This window comes from Nicotiana attenuata, unplaced genomic scaffold, assembly GCF_001879085.1.
Source record: "Nicotiana attenuata strain UT unplaced genomic scaffold, NIATTr2, whole genome shotgun sequence".
Classification (NCBI taxonomy): Eukaryota; Viridiplantae; Streptophyta; class Magnoliopsida; order Solanales; family Solanaceae; genus Nicotiana; species Nicotiana attenuata.
Genome location: NW_017670580.1, coordinates 363,618 through 375,722, shown reverse-complemented (window position 1 = coordinate 375,722; position 12,105 = coordinate 363,618).

Here is a 12,105-nt window from a genome sequence, read left to right as displayed (position 1 = left end):
TGTTGCAATTTTGGATATCACCCTTGTTCTTGTAAGCGGAACCATCTTACTCCACATCCATTCTTTGGATCTTCTTTGTCTTAAAAATAACATTAAACAGCCCAGTGAGCCACTCCAAACCTGTTCGCCCCGCACTCTTCCAGAATTCCACCGGGATTTCGTCAGGCCCCGTCGCTCTGCCCCTGCACATCTTACGCATCGCCCCTTCTATCTCCTCTACTGTAATCCGCCTACAGTACCCAAAATTCCGCCGACTCTCGGAGTGCTCCAACTCACCCACCACAATGCGTCTATCCCCCTCCTCGTTCAACAGCTTATGGAAGTATGTCTGCCATCTTCTCTTAATAAGTGCCTCGTCTATCAATACTTTTCCATCCTCGTCCTTGATGCACATGACTTGGTCTAAGTCGCGGGCTTTCCTCTCCCTCACCTTGGCCAACCGGTACAACTTCTTGTCGCCGCCTTTGCCCCCGAGCTCCTCGTACAAACAAGCGAATGCCGCGTTCTTAGCCGTCGTAACTGCTAACTTCGCCTCTTTCTTTACCTTTCAGTAACACTCCCGATAAATCCTTGTTTCCTTCTCGTTTGTACTCTCCACTAGCTTCAAATAAGCAGCTTTCTTAGCTTCCACTTTACCTTGAACCTCTCCATTCCACCACCAGTCCCCTTTATGATCCCCAGGAGAGCCCTTCGTGACCCCTAAGACCTCTCTAGCAGCTACCCTAATGCAATCTGCAGTCGTGGACCACATACTAGAAGCATCCCCCCTACTCATCCAAGCCCTCATAGCAAACAACTTCTCCCCTAACTCCTGAGCTTTGTCCTTGGTCAAGTTAACCCACTTGATCTTAGGTTGCCTGCACCCCGCCCTCTTCCTCCTACTCCTCTTGATCTCCAAGTCCATAACTAGGAGCCTATGTAAGGTCGTGAGGTGCTCACTTGGGATGACCTTGCAGTCAGTGCACAGACCTTTATCGCATTTCCCGCAGAGAAGATAATCAATCTGAGTCTTGCCTATTGAATTCCGGAAAGTGACCAGGTGCTCTTCCCTCTTCGGAAAACTCGAGTTAGCTATAACCATATCAAAAGCTCTAGCAAAATCCAACAGTGAATTCCCTCCCTCATTCCTATTCCCATAACCGAACCCGCCATGCACATCATCATAACCCCTAGCACTAACCCCAATATGGCCATTGAAATCTCCGCCAATGAACAGCTTCTCTGTGTGCGGGATACTACGCACCATCTCGTCCAAATCCTCCCAGAATATCTTCTTGACCTCCTGGTCCAAACCTACCTGAGGAGCGTATGCAGTAATCACGTTTACAATAAACCCACCAACTACCAACTTAATACTCATCAACCTATCATTTACCCTCCTAACCTCGACCACGAGCTCCCTGAGGTCCCTATCAACTAAAATACCTACCCCATTCTTACCCCCAGCACTTCCTGAGTACCATAGTTTAAACCTGTCTACATCTCGTGCCCTAGTACCCTTCCATCTAGTCTCCTGAACACACGCTATGTTGATCTTCCTCTTCTGAAGCATCTTACCTAACTCTATAGACTTCCCCTTCAACGTCCCAATATTCCATGACCCAACGTCCCAATATATAATATATAAAATATATACATATTTTACATATGATCTGTTTATATTTTTTATTTATTGACTATCAGATGTAATTATTTATGGCTAACCGGCTTGATGTAAAACTTGCCCAAAAATAATCAACCAGCAACGGAAAATGAAATAAAACATATTTGCTACTCTCTTTTCCCTTCTTTAAGTTATTTTATTTTATTTATTTTTCTTTTCGTAATTATAGGCTGTTGGGGATAAAACTGATTAAGTAACGTAGGATTTGTTTATTCCCCTCTATTTGTCCTTATGTATTTGTTTAATTTTGGGAAGTCTGGTGAGCTGCTGCAATCATATTTGCTCCAAATTTCAAACATAAGAAAAGGAAAAAGATGTACTTGATCATTCAACAGTTAGGTGTATAAGAGCCTAGTGATTCCTCTATAAAATCAATTAGTTGACAACAATTAAGGACTTAACTATATTAATTTATATATTAAAATTCAGAATTGTCGTAATGTTAAGCGTTCAATCATCAGACTCGGACAAAATGTAATAAAGAAACAAGCGCCAAATACGAGGACGGTCCTGAAAAAAATACTTTTTCCGTCCAATTATTCTCTTGGTTTATTTTTGCAGCTTATTGGTCCTTTAAAAAAAAAGAGAGAAAAGGAGGACTAAATATAAACATAAACTTTAATCATACGAGGATCTTAAACATGATAATTTTACATATAAACATATCTGAAGCGGAAGTCATTATCACGAAGCGAAAGTGTTTATTGAAATTGATTTCTCGCCCCTTGTCCTAGCTTTTGTTACATCCGCCTTTAGTGATGGAAAAGAATAATAGAATATGTGGTAACCCTAATGGAGTGGGGAGAAGACCAATTTATAGAGTAATTGACTTAATTTGGTACGTCCATCAAGTAACCGATCCAACAGACATGATTTGTCTTTCATTAAATATTAATTATGGGCCTTAAGTTTATAGGGTCACATAAATAATTAAAATAAATCTAAGATTCTCCCACTTGGTCCAATAATCACATAACGTTAATATTTAATCATATAAACATTAGTTGCGCATAAACAAATCTCTTTATGTCCATCATACATACTATAATACGACAAACTACTAAATGTGAGTTATGGCGGTCATATATATTTCGCCTACATACTCCCTTCCATATACTACAACATTAGCGACTCATCGTATTAGGTCCATAATGTGATGACCCGCCACGTCATCATGCCACATAGGCGCCATTTGACATATATTAATGCCATGTGGAAGCTTACATATGAAGAAGGCTAGCATTTGTGAGAAGATTCTACACAAGTATGGACATTTCCTTAGGAAGAACCTAGATCCTTATGGATTTGCTAGGAAAGTCCTTGGAATCTTCTAGGCTTGTAGAGAATTCTAGAGAAATCCCTTATCTTGTAAATATTAAGGACTTGTGTAATAATTATTATTTACACACTAGCCCCTAGCAGACTAGTATATAAAGGGGCCATTCATTTGTAATTCATCAAGCAAACAATTCAAGTTCTCTCTAATACAAAGCTTTCTTTAGCAATTCTCTTGTGTTCTTTCTACCATTCTCTTAGCGATCTTGAGTGTAGTAAGGCTGACTTGGCATAGCAAGAACGTGAGCAAGTTGTGCAAGATCGTGAGCGAGTTGTCAAGTGTCGCACGTGTACTTAGCTAACGACTAAGGACGTGACAACATGGTATCAGAGCAAAGGTTGCAACTAAGGGAATGGCGAACCACGGAGTAATTAACTTTTCTAACACCCAAGCCAACGTCATCCAGGATATTGCTGGCAAGAGCGGCCGTAACAAAAAGAGGAATGCCACCAACAAGAGCCAGGAGGTGCCAACCGAGGTTATGTCGAACGAAGGGCTTACATCCCAAGAACCACTTGCCACTGAGGCGAGCGAGGATGAAATGGAGGTCCCGCCTGAGGACGTCTCGCTCGGCAAAGAGTGGGTGATGAAGATGAACGCGAGGATGGACGCCGTGGAGATCTTTGGCCAACGCTTGGGGAGGATGGAAGACACCCTTANTTATATGTATTTAAATTCAAAAATAAGTAACCAATAACTAATTATAAACTAAATAACTAATTAGTAACCAATTATGCAATGTGGCATTTTTTTGTGCTGCCACTTAACTTAAGAAGAGGGTTTTTTCCTCTCTTTTTAATAATATATAGATATTAACATGGACTACTACTTTTCTTTGTGAAAGACGTAAGTTTTCAAGTAATGGAATTTGGCAGGCTTTCTTTTAAAATTGTGGAGTTCAATGATTTTGGACCTTTGTCACATTGGGAGTTCAATTCTAAAGGTCGTTTTCTTAACTTCTATTCAGTAATAAATTTTATCTTGGCATCTAGTAATGTTTTTTCTCAAAGTAAATTGTTTAATTGCGCTCCAAAAACTTTTTTTAATTAATTAACCGAAGTTTGGTTGGTAAACATTATTAATGGATCTTAAAGAGTGCCTAACACCTTCTCTTTAGGATAATTAGAGCCCTTACCCATAATCTTAAGGTTAAGCAGACCGTAAAAACAGAGTTAACTTTAACCATTATTTAGTAAATGGTTGTCCTAATTCACCATTAAAATAATTAGGTGGCGACTCTTTTTTATTAATTAAATCTCTAGAATTACCAATATGTTATACTCTAGTTTGACCCGTGTTATAATGGGGTATAACAACTATATTACCCTCAATGTTTAAGGTTTGATTTAATTACATTTAGTATACCTAATTACCAATTCTATACCATAATGTGTTTTAACTGTACAACTAATGTACCGTATATCACTCCTTAATTAACGCTACCGTATATTCCTCCAAATCCCCACACCCCCACGTTTCTCTCTCCCAAACCCACCCCCACGTTAATGAATTTGAATATGAATATCATCAAATCATCCACTTCTTCAAACAACAAGAGCACAAAACCAAGAAAGACTGGCAGCAATATAAGTAGTACTCAAAATGCAGAGGAACAACAGAACAATTGCAGATACTTAGGCGTAAGGAGATGGCCATGAGGTAGATATGTTGCGGAGATAAGAGATCCGAATACGAAAGAATTCAAATTTGGGTTTTCAAAAATCATTATTTGTTTTGACTGGCTGTTGTTGTAAATAATTGGGAATAAGTTTTGGAGTTTATATCTCAATTTTGAGGGGTTTTGGAGAAGATTTAGACTTGGTTTTGGCTGAATTTCAGATTGAAACTCGAAGAAGAAGAAGAAGAAGAAGAAGAAGACATATTGCAGAAATTGTAGATAAATTGTAGATTATTTTTTGTAGAAGCTTTGTAGAAGTTTTAGTCGTTTTTGATTTGTGAAAACAGAAAACAAAACATCTACAATTAGAATGCAAATAATCTATAATTTATCTACAAAATATCTACAAACTGGGTACATTGAATTTTTATATCCCAATTCCCATTCAATTGTAGTATAATTGTGACTTTTGACATAATTGCGTTTTTTCAGAAGATTTGTAGAAGTTTTAGCCATTTTTTATTTGTGAAAACAGAAAATAAAGCATCTACAATCAGAATACAAATAATCTACAATTTATCTACAATTTATGCAATATGTCTTCTTCTTCTTCTTCGAGTTCCAATCTGAAATTTTGTCAAAATAAAGTCTAATCTTCACCAAAACTCCTCAAAATTGAGATATAAACTCCAAACCATATTCCTGATTATTTTCAACAACACCCAATCCAAACGAATAATGATTTTTGAAAACCCAAATTTGTATTCAAAGCTTTCAAGCTTTTTAATGGCTGTCAATGGTGGAAAATATCTGGAAGAATATTTACTTCCATAATTGTAGCGCGCCTAAATAGGAATATCTAGAAGAATATTTAGTTCCAGATTTGTAGCGCGCCTAATTAGGAAGGAATCAACTCCTAATAATTGGTATTTAATGAATGGTATATATTTTGTAGAATAACTATGAACATGGCGGATAAATATGAAACTATGCACATTTTTGGTAATAAAGTTTCATATATGGTATACGAAGGAAAAAGTCTGTTATGTGAAATCACTTCTACTTCCAAATCCGAAGCCCCTTTCTTCCTCAAAAGCCACAACTTCAATCTGGATTCTGCCATCTCCACTTTCTTCTATTCTTTGCAATTTTCACGTACGATGATTTTGTATTCTATATGAATACATACAAATACATTGTATTTTTATATAAATACATTATTTTTTGTATGTATTTATGTACTTCGAAGGTTTGTATTTTTTGAATACAACTGAATATCACTGCGTTTTGTGATGTTTTGTTGTTTGAATATAGTCGAATTGATACTGTGAATTAAATACAATGTATTATAGTGAATAATGAATACATGGAATATAGCATTGTAGCAGCAAAATTAATGTAGAATTAATTTTGTTGAGTTAAATTAGGAGTGATACACGCTAGTTGATCCTCTTTCTGTTATTAAACAGTTGAATTCCCTATTCTTTAGGCGAATTTCGCTATTATGTTCATGAATATAGTAGCGCAAATACAACAAATACAGTGGCGTAACAACTAAATAGTAGCTATATGAAGTAATTATGTATATGGTAGGTATATGAAGTTAATAGCCACTAAACAATAGCGGTTTCTGAAAATTCCTCTTTAAAGTTTATAACTAATATGGGTTGCTAGCCCAGTTAATTGTTTAAATAAAAAAGGAAAAATGACACTGTATAGCCACTCTCAAAATAATGACACTATATATATATATATATATACACACACACAAACACACACATATTTATAAAAAATTTATACACTTTTTCGACTACTGAATGTAAATAATTTCTGACGCGGGTTAGAAGTGATAATACCCCAATAACAAAGAGATTGTTACACAAAGAGCCTCGTCTCCCCCCAATTAAATTGGGCTGATTTGACAAGCCCAGCTCACTTGCAAAAGCCAGTTTGAGATGAATCTTGGTTTTTGTCGTTGACTAGATTGTTGGGGTTTGACACAGTTACCTACAAAAACAAAACTATTTATTCTTGTCTACCTATTTATTTTTCTACCCATAAACTAATTACATTTCCTACCCATAGTAGTTTCTGTGGGGAATTTTTTCTTTATTCTCCAATTCTTTTTTATTTCTATGCTTCTTTTCTTTTCTCCTTTTCTTTTTTCTCATTTTCTTTCTTTTTTTTATTTTTTCTCTTTTTCATTTATTTTTGCCTAAATCATATTATTGTTATTTTTACCATAACTTATTTCACACTAAAATTTGACTCCTTCTTTAATTTTTTATTTTTATTTTTTTTCTTTATTTCTTGTTCCTTTTTTAATTCCACGTGATTGCCATGCAAATCGTGATCTCCTTCCCTACAAATATTAGTACATACTCTACCATTAACAGTGACACCAACCAGTGATGGAGCAAGACAATATAATCTACGGCCACTAAATCTCCATATATACTAGTTAGAATAGAAATGATAATAAAATATTAGAAAATACAATAAAAATATAAGTAGCAAAAAAAATTTCTAGTACCACATGATACCAATATGGTATACATGTATACCAACAGAGTATATGATTACTCTAGAATATTGCTACAACTATCTGTGACTATACTACTGTACCAAAACATTAAAGGATACAATAAAAGTATGAGAAAATTACATGCTCGCATTGCAAGCTAAATATTCGCAAAGCAACTTGCTCATTCCATACAGGGTATACTGTATGGGACGTTCCAGCAATTGCCTATAATTATAAAAACTATTACATAACACACATAATTTATATCCATCAGCACAAAAATTTTCAAGCACTGCAAATCACGTTCATATAAATAATTTCATAATAGAATTCACTTAAAAATGCAGCCAAAACAACCAAAAAAATGTTCAAACTACCATATGTTACCAATATGGCATATAACTATATCAACATGGTATACAGTTTTACAGGTTAATTCCCGACAACTATATGACTATACTACTATTACATAACATACATGCATAAAGAGAAAATAAAAAAATAGTGTACCACATATTAATGTAATAAAGTATTTCAAGATATTGAACTATATTACTATTATTAAAAGAAAATCAAATATTGTACTAATAAATGCAGCTAATACAACCAAAAAATGATTCAACTACCATATGATACCAATATAGTATGTAGCTATACTAATAGCGTATATAGTTGGAATGAATTGTATACCAAAATGATATATTTGTATACTATTTGAGTATACAATACAAATTCGTCTTCTTCTCTTGTTCAACTGTATTTCAACCCAAACTTCTAAAATCTACTACAAAATCTCCACCAAATTGACTAAAACTTTAGATACAACCTCCAATCAACTTTCCAAACAAATCCATATAGGATCGGATCAAAATAATTAAAAACTCAAACAAACCAAGTTATGAGTTTCAAGCTTCAAGGTCCTTCAATGGTGGATTTGAATTTTTGTACAATAAATCCCAATTTACCTGGTAAGTGCGAAAGAAATGATTTTTGATTCAACCCAAAAAAGAATCCAAGATTGGTTTTTGGTTCAAATTGTAATAATGAAATGGGAAAAACAAAATGGATAGTAGTTAGGAGTGAATGCGAGAAAGAATGATATATGAAAAAGAGCGAGTCAGAATGGGAATGTTCAAAATGAAAAAAAAAAAAAAAACAGAACGCTATGCTAACCCTCTCGTGCTGACTTCCTTCCCCAATTCATATTCGGTGTTGTTCTGCTTACCAGGTTTCTTCCACTTCTATTTTATTTTAACCGGGTAAATAATTTGGCCCCATGGGTAAGAGTAGTAAATAGTTTGGGCCTGGGCATTAAAGGGTAAATAATGTAGAATTAATGGGTATAAAGTGAGATTTTCTCCAGATTGTTTGTTTGGTTGGCCCCAGTTTTGTATGGAGACAAAAGAAGGTGAAAATAGCATGGGCTAGCCAGTGTTTGGACTGATAATTGAAAAATAGCCAGCGTTGCAAAGTTATTGAAAAATAACCACTATTTTACTGTAACACGAAAAGTTTCAGCATAATATAATGGAGATTTTGGTGCACCTGTGTATGAACTTCCAACATATTATGCTAGAACTCCAGCACACGGAAAGTTTCAGCATAATATATTGGAGATTGGACCATATTTGTATGAACTTCCAGCATATTATGCTGGACCAGTATATTATGCTAGAATATTTTCCGGATTTTGAACAGTATTATCGTTCAAATTTATCTTTACATAAAAAATGACTAAATTTCAATTATTTTTGAAATTGTGGCTATTTTTCAATTATCACTTCTAAATCTGGTTACTTTTGAATTTCACCCAAAAGAAGAGGTTGGGGTGTCGAGTTTTTGTTTGGCATAGCATACTTGTATAGTTTTTATCTGTTTTTACACCCTAGTTCCTTTATTTAATATTATTCACATATGACATAAATAATATTTTTTTTTGTTTATTCCAAAACTTTACGTGTAATAGAAACAAGTTTAAGAATTAAACTGTCTCACAAATTAAGGGACCAATTTTGTGGAACAAATCCACAAAAATCGAAACTCCCATAGGAGCAGGACGAAATAAACAAACCAGTCATCGGCCGAGAATCTCGATTCTTGTTGCATACGTAGTTGATATATAATTTGTAATGATTAAAAAAAGTGATTTTAAATTGGTAGATTTTGTTATATGTATATTACTAAAATAAAAATAAATTATTCCATTACTATAAATGGTATTTTCATGTATCTATTAAATATTTTAATTTGTTCACATTATATGATAGCATCAGGGACAATGATAGAGTTTTGGAAGCTCCAAGAAGACCATTTACAAGATTTCAAGCTAAAGAATTCCAGACTAAGGTTGCTGGACTTCAATGGCAAAATAAAGAAGCTTTTAATTGAAGAGGAAGAGCTCAAGCCCAAAGGAGATGAATTGTCGAAGTTTTACAATTATTTGGTGGCCCAAATTGAAGTCCAAGAGGAGGAAGATTGAATCCCAACATCAGCCCTTGAAGTCCACCAAAAGGGCACCCAGAAGAGCTTAAAATGAGCTTAAAAGAGGTCCAAAAGGGAGTGTTTCAAAAAGATCCCAATTGGAGTCCAAACCAATGGCCCAAACTAGTAATTTTAAGTCCCAAATCTGCCCCTAAGGGATTTGGCCGCCCACCCTCTTATTTTTATTAGCTTTTATTAGGTTTTCTAGTATTTAGCTTAGCCTTCAAGTTAGGGTTTGCCTTGGCTGCCACCCTACCTAATTTTAAGAATGTTTTACTCCTATAAATAGGAGTTCTTTTCATTCATTGTGGTACTTCATTGTTGATTAATAATATTATACTTTGAGAGTTCTTTTGAACCTTTGTTACTTATGCTTTGAGATTTATCTTTCAACCTTTACTAGTTCATAGTTCAAGGTAGTAAGATAACTTCTTTATTGTGATATCATTGATTCCTTTGTGGTATTCTTAGAAGACGATTAATACTAGTTATTAATTGTTGTCTCAAGTTACTCGTAAAGCGGTCAAGATCGAATCTATTATTTCTGATTTGTTCTTAAGTAAAGGCGTTTGATTTCTTCAATAAATCAAAATGTCGTTGCTTGGATCTTGTCAAGGCTATAGAACTTGCGTTCTTCGAAGTTCTTGGAATACTTTTCTTGAATTTTTCCATATTCTTTATTTCTGCACTTTAATTCTAGTCGTTCAATTTCTTATTGTTATTGCTTCCGCATTTACTTCTTAAATTCTTACTCTAGTTTGGATTTCCGACCTTGTTGTTATCAAGTGGTATCAGAGCGGCTCTATCAAAATTTCCTTCTTGATAATTCTTGGGATTTCTTGAATACCAAGAGCAAAAAAAAAAACGTTACTGTAGCATCGTGAATACTAACTTGAAAAAAAAAAGCAAAAAAAAAAAAATCAGTTTAAAAAAAAGTTTGCTTGCACTCCAAGAATTTTTTTTTTATTTAATTTGTTTCCAAAAATCAACAAAGGAAACAAGAAGAGGAGATCCTAGATTTCAAAGGTAAGAAAAAAAATCCAATTTTTCTTACTCTTTCTGATCTAAATATGTAATCCTTTCCTTTATGTTCGTGTCTTGTAGTTTCAACCGAGCCTACTAGTTCTAGGATTGGTTCTTCTTTCATTCGTTCCTAAAAAATCTATATTTTACTACTAAGAACTTCGAACGAGTTAGGTTTAACTATAAATCTACATAGTATTTTGTCCAAAGGTTATTTCGAGAGGAAAAAAGGCAAGTGTGTGTGAGAACAATTGAGGGAAAAGCCAATTTGTGGGATGCAATTTAATTTTTTTTTAAGATGTCGCGTACAGGTGGTGATGATGAACAAAGGGTTCTTCAAGAAGCCGAAATCAAAGCAAGAAATGATTTTACCTTGCAAGCTATGCATCAACAATTCGAAAGGTGGTTTGCAATTCCAAGAAATGAGGGACACCATTGCTGAGCAAAATAATACAATAACTGAACTTAGGAGGGGAAATAATGTTAGGCCCCAAGCTAGGAGAAATATACCCCTTGCTCTCACTATAAATCAAGAAAACCCTATAGATGACTTTAATGATATTGATTTTGATAGGGTGGGAAGAGATATGAGGGGACAAAGAGGTAGAGTAGAAGATGACAATATAAGTAGTATAAAGATGAAGATGCCATCTTTCAAGGGAACAAGGGATCTAGACTTGTATCTTGATTGGGAGAGAAACGGTGAAGCCATCTTTGACTATCACAACTACTCTGAAGGTAAGAAAGTTAAACTTGTTGTTGTTGAGTTTTCTGACTATGTTGCTATTTGGTGGAAAAAGCTTACTAGGGATAGATTGCAAGAAGGACAAGCATCAATTGCTATTTGGGCTGAGATGAAGAGGGTGATGAGGAAGAGATTTGTGCCATCACACTTTCAAAGAGAGCTACAACAACGTCTTCAAACATTGAAGCAAGGGTCCATGTCTGTGGATGAATACTTTAAGGCCATGGATATGGCTATGACCCAAGCTAACTGTATAGAGGAAGAAGAGGCTACAATGGCTAGGTTTTTATATGGTTTAAATAAGGGAATAACTGATGTAATAGAATTACACAATATGTAACAATGGATGAGTTAGTTGATTTATCTTTAAAGGTAGAAAAGCAAAATAAAAGAAAGTAAACTAGCTCTTGGAAAGGTCGGTCAAACACCATCTCTAAGAAGCCATGGCCAAATCAAGAGATGCAGAGTTCTTCTAGACCTCAAGAAGACAAGGGTAGAGGAAAATTTGAGAACAAAGAGGGAGGTAAAACCTTTAACCCTAAAACTTCTACACTTTCTAGTTCTATTCAATGTCATAAATGTAAAGGAAGGGGACATATGATGCATGAATGTCCAAGTAGAAGAAACATCATTCTTAGAGAAGATGGGGGATATGAGAGTGAAAAAAAGTGAGGGAGAAGAAGAAAAGGGAGATGCGAGTGATGAAGACGATGTA